Raw genomic sequence first — 13,806 nt, 5'->3', positions numbered from 1 at the left:
TTCTTTCTTGTAGCTTCTGTAGTCAGTCATTTCTGTGTGAATATGGTAAATCAATCCAAAACAAATTTTTGGAAATATAAGTAATCAGAGTTTGTCAGCAGTTAGCTTTCCTTCTCCGTTCTTAGAGTTAATACTGGAAATTGAAATGAATTAGAAACAAAACATGTTTAATCCCAACAAATACAGAATCATGACGGCACCATAAATGTACACAAATTACTCAACTTTCTCTTTTGATAAATGATAATATTCTTATTATTGCAGATATACTGTATCGAGCCAGGGACACTGCGGCGGAATCTTTTTCACTCAGTTATACATTCAGGATATGTCCAGATATGAAGATACTATATTGTCATCACCATACAAAACTACTTGTATCAAACTTAAAATATAAGAACCAATAACAAAGTTAACTTTATAGGCCAACTGTCCATGATTCTGAGAAAACAATTAGTTCAGCATAAATGTTCATAATTCAGAAGTTATTAATTAATTTACAATCTCAAAACACCAACCATTCCCATACCTTGCAATAATTTCTAAACTCTAATCTGATAATATCAAAGCCTGAAAATTTCCAAATGCTATGTTGTTTTAGACTTAAGATATTTTTATTTTTAGAAGAAATACAATAGAAACTTTTATTGAATACATTAGATGGCGGGTCTTCTAGAAGTTGGGGAATTTTATTGAATATGAAAGATACAGTATCAGTAAAGTACGAACAAGTAGTGCCTTGATTTTTTCCTGTAAAACACAAGGATACAAAACTTTGGATACATGAGTTAAATGGTTCTAAAATACGGGAAGGTTAACTCTATAATTTTTTTTTCTTTTGTCACCTTAATTATTGTCACATTTTCTCTTCAACCAATAAAAACTATGAAATGAGAGATCTCATCCAAAGGGCGAGATTAGAGGACATTAGTCCGGAGCAGTGACCCAAACTGTGAATACGTGAGAGCAAGGAGTATGTTAATGCTGAAAGCCTATGCGTAATGTGCAGTACAGGGGTATTGTCAGACTTGTGTTCATGTGATGACAATGGTGGGTGATTAATCTACTAAATCTTAACACACTGACTGCTTTATAGCTGCTGGTGGCCACATCTCGACCAAAGGCCAAGGGGCCATCTGCTGAAATAGCGGAGTCTAATGCTGTGTGTCTGGCTTGGCAGTGAATCAGCCATCACAAAGTGTGTGGCTGTCAACATGTTAACTGTGCACATGTATGTAACAAGACAGTATATTATTACAGTGTATGTATTTCAAGTCACTGTTTGTGATGAGCATCTGGTATCCTCAAAGAATGTGTTTTGTGGAAATAAACTGCCCATAGATAACAATGTTGTTTGTCCCTGTTTCTTTCCTTTTCACACACCTAAAACTTGAAATCCAAATGCACATCCACTGTTGAGATTTTAGATACGCAGTTTGCAGAGATCAACAGACAGAGAAGCTTTACATGGTAAGAAATGCACAATATAAACAAAAAAGTTTCAAATTTTTAACACATCATCATCTCCCCACTCACTATGTTACAGTAATTCTGAAGGTTCGTATTAGCTGTTCTGGAAGTGATGCCTCCTCCTGGCCTCCCTCTCCACTAGCCCTGCTAACTTCAGTCATCCAATACTCACACCTACCTCTCCATTTTCTCTCTCCATCCCAATTCACTTCTCCAGGTTATTGTATGTTGCACACAATTCTTCCTGCTTACAGCCAGAATCTTGAATTTATGCTGTAACACAAGAGATTGCAGAAGAATGTAACAGTTCAGTTGGATCACATAAGAATGTAACAGTTCAGTTGGATCACATCATGAAATCCTGACACAGCATCTTGGAATGCATCGTGTTGCCACCAAGTTGGTCCCACAGCTCATGAGTCAAGACCAGAAAGACCTTCGTCTCACAATGTGTGAAGAGCTTTTGGATTGCGCAAATGAGAACGAGATGTTCCTTAAGAGAATTATAACTGGTGATGAGATGTGAGTCTTTCAATTATTATGCTGAGATCTATGTTCAATCTTCACAATGGATTGGGAAAGGTTCTAGAAGAACAAAAAAGGCCCATCACGTCAGGTCAGGTCGAATGTCAAAGCCATGCTGGTATTTTTCTTTGACTTTGAAGGATTAGCACATCATGAATTCATGCCACAGGGACAAACTGTTATGCAGTGGTATTACTGGGCTGTATTGCAATGCCTGCGAGACAATTTGAGGAGGAAACGGACTGAAATGTGGTGAGACAATTCATGCCTCTTGCATCATGATAATGCACCCACACATTCATCCCTGTTGGTGCATGACTATTGCACAAAAAATGAAATCACTGTGCTGCCTCATTCTACGTACTCTCCAGACCTGGCCCATGTGGACGTTTTTTTATTTCTAAAGGATGAAGATTTGCAATGATAGATGAGATAAAAGAACATTCACAGATGGGGCCTCATGTGATCCAGCAAGAGGCGCACCACGACTGCTTCCAGAAGTGGGAGTGGTGTATCAATTGTGGAGGAGAATATTTTGAAGGAGACCATGAAACTAAGTAAAAGGTAAGTGTAGAGAAATTTTGTGAACAAAGTTCCAGGATCATAGTATGAAGGCTTTCACGACCGGATGACATATCTTCTGGTAAACCTTGCGGGATGTAAGGTCGTGGTCCATGAAACTCTTCAGCTCCTAACGTTTCGTCCAGTGCTTCGCTGGACATCTTCAGAGGGGTGTTTCTCCTCCGGTGAGTCTTGCCGACTGACGGGTCGGACGTCTGAGAGCGACTTATGTATCGTAGAAACTTTCTACGATACATAAGTCGCTCTCAGATGTCCGACCCGTCAGTCGGCAAGACTCACCGGAGGAGAAACACCCCTCTGAAGATGTCCAGTGAAGCACTGGACGAAATGTTAGGAGCTGAAGAGTTTCATGGACCACGACCTTACATCCCGCAAGGTTTACCAAAAGTTCCAGGAATTTTTGAACAGACCTCATATGCGAAATGTTTATCTGTTACATTAGTGCAGCACTTAATCAGAAGGGAAAATGGAACAGAACACTGTGCATTGGTTTCAACAATTTAGAAACAGAACAGTACTGGTCGATACAGTGTGCCTGATGCAACAATGGAGAAAGTGAGGGAAAGTTTTATATGCAGTTAAGAAAAAATCAATGGTGCACACAAGCCATGAACTAGCAATACCATGACAAACGGTGTGGAAGATATTGCAACAGTTACATTTCAAACCATACTGTCTGCAGCTCATGCAACAATTAAAACCAGAAGATTATGGCTGGCACATCCAGTTTCGCACCACTGTGCAGGAAGCACTTGAGGATGAACATTTCGCCTCTAGGTTGACATTCAGTAAGGGAGTAACCTTCCACTTAGGCTAACTGGAAAGGTTAATCACACCAATGTGAGTGCGTACTGCACTAAAATTATTCATAAAACTGTGGCGTATGAATAAGATTTGGTGAAAGTTAATGTCAGAGACAAAGCTGTATGGACTGTTTTTCTTCAATGAGAAGACTATGATTGGTACCTCTTACCTTGATTTGTTGCTTACCTTGAGTTGTTTCCACAACTGACTGCTGATTTCGAGAATTTCATCTTCCAACAAGATGGGGCTCCCCCTCATTGGAGCATTGATTTTTATGGCCACCTAAATGACAAGCTTCAGCATCACTGGATTTGTGAAGATGATGTGGCTCTATTCACTCAGCCCCCTATGACCTAATGCCTTGTGACATTTTCCTTTGTGAGTACATTAACGACTCTATTTACATACTCACATTGCAAAGATTACTGGAACAGCTTGGAGAATGCATCAATACTGCTGTGATGACCATTGAGAGATTGTTGCTACATAAGGTATGGAATGAACTTTAGTACCGCTTGGATGAGTGAACAGAGGGCACTTGTAGAACATAAATAGAGTGCAAAATGAAAACTTGATGAGATTACTGTTCTGTTCATGGATCAGTCATATCTGTACACCTAATTCTTTGGAAAATACAGTGCTTTGAAAATGAACGCATCATTTACAGACCCCCTGTATATCTGTTACCCAGTCAGTACTGGTGAACTGCAGTTTACAAAAAAATGTTAATCTGTCCTGCTAGTAGTTATAAGTACACAATGTGCATCAATTAGCAGATCAGGCCTGAAACTGTACGGTTTGTTTTTGGTGTCTGGTGTATTTATCATTTAGGGTAACTCTTGCCCACCTGTCTGCTGGTGGAGAAGAATAGGACAGCATTGTTACTTTCATTACACTTGTGCACCCAACTCCAGAGATATTTGTTATCTCTTATTACAAAAAATTACACAGAAATGATACTGATAAAAAATAATAATTTAATTTTAGACTAGGAAACTTAGACTCAACTGAAACTCCAGTACCAATTTACGAGCTACTTCAGGTAACCACAATAATGAGGGGAAACTGACGAACCAGTACAGCACGTAAAAGAAAGGGAAAAGATACACTGGCATAGAGAATCTTGATGATGCAACAACTGAAAGGAAAGAATATAGGTTTATCTGGGAATAAGGGCCATGGGAAAGCTTTTGAATATCTAGTTAACATTTTAACTGATTGAAGAAAATATCACTCTAAAAACTAATGAGATATATTCATCAGATGCATCATATAACAATTAAGTAAAGATTTAGCTGTGGAAATCACGCTTCATTTGAAAAGCTGAAACAATGTTCATTGCCATTACTTAGATGAGTGTAAAGCATGCAGATCTGTTTCATGGTGTTGCTCCAGTACCAATAAGGTAACCTTTTTATTGGTGATCCTTGATTATTTCTTACAAGGCAGGAATAATTAGTCACAGCTCCTATGCCATTAATTTTGGCCATGTCTACCTGACTATCATGGCCAGAAAACACTTGGTTGGACTAATGGACCAGAAATTACTTGCCTCTAGCATTTACCACTTAACATGCCATGTAAATCCCTGCAAAATGCTCAAATTTTGGAAAAGGAAGTCTTAGGAGTCAAGAGTCACAGGAAATATATTGCTTCCACGGAGACAAGACATCTTATTTCCATTTTAAAAAATATAATGCAGTCAGCACCCTTGCTCACTCTTAAAACCATTTGCTGCTTTCTATTTAGCTGACAACCCAACACAATGCTGTTATCTGAATGTTAAATCACAACATTCACCATCAAAACTCAGTTAAGACCATTAAGTACCAAACTTTATTCCATGGTTCTCTGTACCAAAATCTTCAGTTTTCTTCAAAGTTCACAAGAAACTCACAAAACTTTTTTTTAACATTTGAACTTTGAGCCAGTCAACACTATGTATACAGATACAACTGGCTTTTGCCACAATAAAGCTTCTTGTTTTACAGGTTATATTTCTCTGCTTACTGCTGACATTATGCAGGACCTCCTGGTGCTGTTACAGATGTTCATAATGTAACAACATTTTTATAAAAGAATAAACCGAGTCCTGATATTTGCCCAGTCTAGAAACTCTATCCTGAATATTCTGGGAATTTACTACACTACTGGCCATTAAAACTGGTACACCAAGAAGAAATGCAGATGATAAATGGGTATTCATTGAATAAATATATTATACTAGAACTAACATGTGATTACATTTTCACGCAGTGTGGGTGCATAGATCCTGAGAAATCAGTACCCAGAACAACCACCTCTGGCCGTACTAACGGCCTCGATACGCCTGGCCATTGAGTCAAACAGAGCTTGGATGGCGTGTACAGGTACAGCTGGCCATGCAGCTTCAACACGATACCACAGTTCATCAAGAATAGTGACTGGCGTATTGTGATGAACCAGTTGCTCGGCCACCATTGACCAGACGTTTCCAGTCGGTGAGAGATCTTGAGAATGTGCTGGCCAGGGCAGCAGTTGAACATTTTCTGTATCCAGAAAGGCCCTTACAGGACCTGCAACATGCGGTCATGCATTATCCTGCTGAAATGTAGGGTTTTGCAGGAATCAAATGAGGGGTAGAGCCACGGGTCGTAACACATCTGAAATGTGACATCTACTGTTCAAAGTGCCATCAATGCAAACAAGAGGTGACCGAGACATGTAACCAATGGCACCCCATACCATCATGCCAGGTGATACGCCAGTATGGCGATGATGAATACACGCTTCCAATGTGCATCTATCGCGATGTCACCAAACACAGATGCGACTATCATGATGCTGTAAACAGAACCTGGATTCATCTGAAAAAATGACGTTTTGCCATTCGTGCACGCAGGTTTGTCATTGAGTACACCATCGCAGGCGCTCCTGTCTGTGATGCAGCGTCAAGGGTAACTGCAGCCACGGTCTCCGAGCTGATAGTCCATGCTGCTGCAAATGTCGTCGAACTGTTCGTGCAGATGGTTGTTATCTTGCAAATGTACCCATCTGTTGACTCAGGGATCGAGACGTGGCTGCACGATCCGTTACAGCCATGGGGTTAAGATGCCTGTCACATCGACTGCTAGTGATACAAGGCCGTTGGGATCCAGCACAGTGTTCCGTATTACCCTCCTGAACCCACCGATTCCATATTCTGCTAACAGTCATTGGATCTCAACCAACGCGAGCAGTAATGTCACGATACAATAAACCGCAATCGCGATAGGCTACAATCCGATCTCTATCAAAGTCAGAAACGTGATGGTACGCATTTCTCCTCCTTACACGAGGCACCACAACAATGTTTCACCAGGCAACTGCTGTTTGTGTATGAGAAATCGGTTGGAAACTTTCCTCATGTCAGCACATTGTATGTGTCGCCACCGGCGCCAACCTTGTGTGAATGCTTTGAAAAGCTAATCATTTGCATATCACAGCATCTTCTTCATGTCGGTTAAATTTCATGTCTGTAGCATGTCATCTTTGTGGTGTAGCAATTTTTATGGCCAGTAGTGTATTAATGGCTTACAGAAAATCGCTAAAATACACAGCCACACTTATCAAACTACTGAGTTGTAGTATATTCCTATATTCTTCACTCAATACTGGTACTTCAAAATTTGTAATGGAGATTTTTCACTATAGTTGACATTTTATTTTAAAGCATGTGCCTCTGTATTTTCAAAGAATGCTACCAATGAACTCAAATCTGCCATCCCCTTTATGTATACGGGGCACTCAAATGAAAATGAGACAGACGGAAAAAAGTAAGTAAACTGTTTATTTTTTCAAAAGTTATCACCATAACCATTAATACATTTAACACAATGTGACTCAAGACAGTCTGTGGCTTCATGAAAAAATGTTTGCAGTTGATTATGGAACCATGACTGTACCCAGGCAGGCACCTCTTTGTCTGAAGCAAATTGATGTGCATGAATATCTTTCTTCAGGGCTCCAAAAATATGGAAGACGCATGGGGAGAGATTCAGGACATGTCAGGGCTTCCCAGCAAAATTTCTGCAGTTTAGTCAAATCAACCTTGGCAATATGACGGCACATGTTTTATCCTGCAGCAGAATGACACCATCTATCAACATTCCTAGGCACTTGGACTCGATGGAGTGCTTCAGTTTTTGCACAGTGTCCACATACCACTTTGCGTTAATTATGGTGCCATGTTCCAGAATGTCTATGAGCAACAGGGCCTTGCAGTCAAAAATGTCTTCCCCAGAGTAGATGTGCATGGCTTTAGATTTTTTCAGGGGAGTGAATTTAAGTGCTTCCATTGCTGGCTCTGACACTTGCTCTGAGGCTCAAAGTGATAATACTGTTTCATCTCCTATCACAATATGGGACAGGACATGATATTCTTCTTCATGATAATGTTCCTTGTGCTGCAGTGACGTCAACATTCTGCTCAATTTTTGATTCTCAGTCGAGATGTGGAGAACCCACTACACATATTTTCCAGAACTTCAGACACTTTGTTTGATAGTGTGAGTGGTACTGTGACTGATGCCCAACATAAGCCAAATGCCCTCCACTGTTTGCCATCAGTCATTTCTGGCAACAGCATCCACTACAGCAATGACAGAAGGATAGTGACACAACAAGCCTGTCCTGAGCAACCACTGACATCAATGACGAGACCTTCTCATAATCATTTATTAAATGCAAACACATGTGCACATGGCATACTGCATATGTTGTACACAGCAAAAGTTTGAACATGAATTTCACTTCCTGACACTCCTTCCACACTCATAAACTGCACTGCACTTCATTCTTTCCTCTTTGCTGGCCTCCATAACGAAGTCCAAGGCACACACAACATGTTGACCTCATGACAAATACGTCTAACAGACAAATGGTATAGCAGTGAAAGTTCATGATGTTCCTTCCTAATTCACAATAGAGGATACTCCTATGAAACACACACACACGCACTATTTGACTGGCCCTTATGACTGAGCCTATGGAATCATTCCATTTCATATCCTCACAAATTTTTACAAATAACTACCTGTATGACTTGACTGACTCCAATTGTGACTCCTTAATATTGTAGTCATTGGATACTTCATTTTTGTTTTGTGAAATTTCATACTTCTGAAAATTTGCGTCTCTGCACCGCATATAAATCTTATAAAATTCTGATTAACCGTCTGTGCAGCTTTTTTCAGACAGTACTTCAGGAAAGGTAACTTTACCATCTGAAAACAATCTGAGGTTACTATTACTATCATCTGCCAGGTTATCAGTACACAGCATGAACAGTAAGAGTCCTTACGCATCTGTAGTTGCTTTTGCATTTGCTGATGACTCTCCTACCAATATTACATGCTGTATCCCACTACAAAAAAACCCTCTACCCATTAAAGGATATTGTTAGATACCACATAAGATCAAAGTTTTCTTAATAATTATATCTGTTGCACTTTTCTGATATCAAGAAAAATATCATCTACCCAACAGCCTTATTCGCTACTTTCAGTATGTCACATGAGCTGGAATTTCATAAAACCAATGTTTTGGGAATATATGCTGATTTGGATGATGGAGGTCTTTTTTTATACATATGGGAGAATAGATCTGAGGCAGTACTCCTAATCTTCCTTTCTGCTTTTACACTGCTAATCTCACTTCTGGTTTTTGTGCCATCCATGATGATCTGGACACTAACTTTGGTGATCCAAACAGCCTTAAAGGCTTCCCACCTTGCCCTTTCGAGGGGCCCCTCCTATCATTAACTGTTTTACTCAGTACATATTTAACCAGTTCTTGGTCAGCTATCATTCTAAACTTGTACCACAGTTTCTCTACAGTCTCTCACCCAAAGATAAATGTTTCTAGTCCCTCCTTGAGCTATGACACAACTGCCTCTTTATCTAGTTTACGGAACATGTAAAACCTTCTGCTTGTTGTAGTTGTCCTTTGCACTTCGGTAATCATAATTACAGAAACTTCCCCATGGTCACTGATTTCAGCTTGAGTGCAGATTTCCTATTCTTTGCCCATTTTTTTTTCTATTAGGTCTAATATTTTCCTCATAAGTGCACTTCTGAACTATCTGTTCTGTGTAAAATTCAGAGAACACAGTTAGCATTATTATGCAATATGGCTTGTCATACCCATTACTTACAAAACTGTAAGTATGCCAGTCAAGTGTTGGATAGTGCAGTTCTCCTCCAGAAACTATAGTATAATTGGCAAACATATATATATTAAAGTGCTATGGTTTTCTTTAACATTTTCCGTAACATTTGCAAGTGCCAAATAAAAGGACCTAATTCCTTTTTATGGCCACCCTTGATAAACTAAATCAAGTGTTCTTGCTCCCATAATAACCACAAAGACATAATTAGATGAATTATAATGTGTGCAGATGTATTTAAACAGTCAATTTTTCCTGCACATGAGATGATAATGGAATGAGAAGAAATATTAATATGGTATAATGAAAAGTACCTTCTGCCATGAATTTCACTTTGGTTTGCAGAGTGTGACTGAATGTAGACACAGATGAGCTCCATTACTTCTTAGGAGCACTTCAAATTATGAGGCACTGTTGGCTGTTGATTATTTGGATTTTAATAGTCTCATCTTTTTTAATTTCATCCATCAATACTATGGGGGGCTGTACATGTATGAGGAGTGGGTGGAGAGCTACCTAATTTAAAAACATTTGTGTACTACTGAAACACCATAAGCTATCTGGGTAGCAGCCTCTCATGTGTAGAGCACAACTGCATCATTTAGGGGCACCTTACAGTCCTCTACCCTGTGATGCATATGTAGGAATGTAGGATGCTGCTGCCTAGCTTGTCACATCACCTTCAAAGTCTCTGGTTCAAGCTGTCCAATTGACTGAGAAACTTGGGGGCAGAATCATTTCTGCAGACAATGCTGCAGTTTGAAAACATTGCTGAAATTCTCTGAGTAGGGGTCGTCCCTGTCAGTCACTGTCAAGTTATGGTTCAGAGCCCAGGTGACAAATGTAATTCAGTTTCATGTACACCATCATCCACAATGTGTTGCATCTTGTTCCCTCAGTGGCTGCTGGAATAGCTTCTTCAACATGTAGAAAGAGTCCTTAAGACACATGTGTGGAATGCACAAGGCAATTACAAATTCTGTTTAAGAAAAGGTGCTATTAACAACCAAGAAAAATTTTCACACAGAATCTACCAAAAGGAAAACTTCCTGTGGAAAAACAGATTTACTGTTTATATTGGTAATTGTACTAAAACTGTAAGAAAAATTCACACCATTCAAGGTAAATACATGCTGTTCTGAAACAATGTATTATATAGGGCAGGAAGCAGAGTCATTAAGGATCAAAACTACACTAAAATAATTTGCAACAGCTAGCAGGGTGACACAGTGAGTTAAACTAACTCGCATTTGTGAGGAAAGAGATTTGAGCCCTTGTCCAACCATCAGATCTAGGTCTCCTGTGATTTCCCAAGCAAATAATGGCACACTTCCTTTGAAAAAGACATAAACAACAATTAATAAACTGAATTAAAAATATGAAGAGCAGTCTCAGAACATTTAAGGTAGTTTGTTTTGCTGTTGCCATAGTCCACTGAGATAAATACTATTTGCCTGGAATCTGCCTTGTCCACACATATCCATCTAAGTGATCCTTCTTCTAACAGTTAAGAAATTGGATTCACATTCTTTAGAAGAGCAGTTTAAATAACCAGGCAGCCATCTAGATTTTTTCCATGGTTTTTTTCCCTAAATTGCTTAACGCAAATGCTAGGAAATGTCTGAAAAGTACATGGTCAAATTCTACTCCTGCCCTTCCCTAACCTGACCCTCTGTCCTGTCTGTAATGATGTCTTTGCGACATGACATTGGACCTTAATGTTTCTCTCCTTGATGTAGTGACACTAACAATTCTATATGACTTCCTTTCATTGCTTCACAGGCTACTAATGTTACTGTTTGCACAAATTTAATTAGCTACGTGTTTGTTCTTGTTTTCAGTGGCTTATTGAAAGTAGCACAGTCATGAACACAGGTTCGTATCACCTCTCACAGTGTTCTGTAACTGAGCTCCAGCGTAAATCCACTGCAACTGATGATAAGGATGCCTCATGACCAATTTACTGAATCACACAACAGTCTTAGTTTGAAGAATGCTATCAGTTAATTTCTGAAGAGCAGCAGAATGACAGAGTGAATGTTTCCCATGAACTTACCCTTCACAGTAAGATTCCTAACAGTTTACCTGTTCTCAGCAACACTTGAAAAGCTCTCTAGTGGAATATCCAGGTTCATATCATCCCAAATTTGAACTCGGTGAATTTTTTCTTTTTGACAAGTTCTGGCCTGAAACACATTTAAGATATCAGTATACTCTACACTACTTGACAACTGCTATGGAAAAACTACCAATTGCTACTAAACAACAGACAGTTACTATGGAACACCTGACAAAAGACAGTAAAAGGAAATGTGGAGATTCAGGTGTGTTAACCGCAGCAAACATGTGTACGAATGCTCTGTATCATTGTGACAGTCCATGCAGTATGGTGTTTGATGAATGTTGTTGTGGGACTGATTAGTGCAACATTCAGTGTGTAAGGCAACATGTCTGCAAGGCATCATTTGAGTGCATACAATCATGGACTGGCAGTTGGACAGCTCAAAACCAAAGTGTCACTACTGTGGCCACAGTAATGGGTGTGTCCAATAGTGTCATCTCATGATTAAAAACGTTCTCTGAAGGTGGAAATGCTATGCAAAACATGCTGGTGGTTCTATATGGGCCACCACACTGCAAAAGGATTGATTGGTTGGTTTGGGGGATTAAAGGGACCAGACTGCTACGGTCATCGGTCCCTAAAAGGATTGATACATAGCCGTAGTGGTGAAAAGAAACAGACATCTCACTCCTAAGCAGATTGCTGGAGACCTTGCAACCACTACCAGTATACATGTCTCTGACGGAACCATTTCACAGTGATTAAAAAATCAGGCTGGTTTATATGTTCGGAATCTGGTTAAATGCATCCTACTTCAACTAAGCCTTTGTCGAGAAAGAGTTCATTGGTTTAGGCAGCATGTCTGGTGGAGTCACCAGCAGTGGTCCACAGCAATATTCTCTGACAGATTCCACCTCATGACAAATGATTCTGACCACCATTTAGTGTAGAGTGAGACAGGAACATGTTGCACACCATGGACGTCATCGGTATGGCCTAGGCATTATTATTTGGGCAGGCGTTATGCCCAAAAAACTGAGGCTTCTTTCTTGTAGCATCACCATAATCTATATTCTGTTGTACTTTGTTATAAAAAAATGTTTCATTTTATTTGTTTGTAACGATTCTATATCACAGTCATACCTGATGTGCAATAATTCTCTTGTATAGACGCTAGAACCTATAAATGGAAATGTTAACCCATTAAATTGCCTGTTTCAGCTGTATAAGCGTCTCTGCAATAGCGTAAGTCTACTGCCAGTGACATGAGTTTGTACAACGCATAAACGTGACGTAATAAGTAACACCAACTGGTGGACATTCAAGTTGTGTTCAGTTAATATGTTTTGCTGTGACACACAATGACTGTTTCTGAATACGCCTATACATTTCCAGTGTTTCACCAGCAACTTGCTGGTGAGTAACAGTACACTGCATTCAGCGAGAGTCATTGTTGTAACTTGTTTACAGGTACTTGTTTTGTTCTTTAGGTTAGAACGAGGGAGTTCACAGGTCAAGTTACCCTTCTTTCATAGGTGGTGCAATACAGGAAGGAATCATGTTCATTTACTCAGCAAAGCTCTTAGTGATTATTGTAGCTATGTAAGTTGAGTGCCAGCGTTAGGAATACGTTGAAATAAGGCTTACTCACCTCTTATAGTTGAAAGCAAATTCTTTCTTTCCCCTCACACACCAAAGAACTCACAATCGCTAGAGAAGTGTTTGGTGTATATGTTTTCTCCGCATGCCTCTCTACATTTTTACAAAGTATTATATAAGTACTTGAATATACAATATAATTTGAGAGTTATGGTAGTAAAAAATTTTCAAATTTTTCATAATATTCGCAGGCAGGCCCAAAAATGTCGCCAATCCTAAACATGAATTTTAATCACTATCGAATTTGTCAAATACCCCATATTTAGCGACTTTCCCCTACATTGGCAACACTGCTGGTGATACTTTCAAGTTTCAACTGCTGTCATATCGTTCATAGCTGCCAGTGCACCTGTTCATTTTGCAGCAAAAGCATTGTTGTGGAGTGGGTAACTTTTCACTTTGTTGTGGAGTGGGTAACATTTCACTTCGTGCTGTTAAATTGTGTTCGTTGCGATCACTGAATTTCGTAGCTTCGAGCTTTCTCGTTTCATTCTAAAGCACTCACCATACCTCTGTTCCG

The 13,806-nt window shown here is 39.5% G+C and overlaps 1 long non-coding RNA gene across 1 annotated transcript; it reads right to left on the bottom strand.

Moving 5' to 3' along the window:
• Positions 1 to 650: 650 nt before the first annotated feature.
• On the bottom strand, positions 651 to 13,381 carry LOC124619789. Its single transcript, XR_006980134.1, has 3 exons — positions 13,279 to 13,381; positions 11,651 to 11,751; positions 651 to 1,743 (listed from the first exon to the last, which is right to left on the bottom strand). It is a non-coding gene; the product is annotated as an uncharacterized LOC124619789 (long non-coding RNA).
• Positions 13,382 to 13,806: the final 425 nt, after the last annotated feature.

The sequence above is a fragment of the Schistocerca americana genome, chromosome 6, assembly GCF_021461395.2.
Source record: "Schistocerca americana isolate TAMUIC-IGC-003095 chromosome 6, iqSchAmer2.1, whole genome shotgun sequence".
Lineage (NCBI taxonomy): Eukaryota > Metazoa > Arthropoda > Insecta > Orthoptera > Acrididae > Schistocerca > Schistocerca americana.
This window is presented reverse-complemented; position numbering and strand designations above follow the sequence as displayed.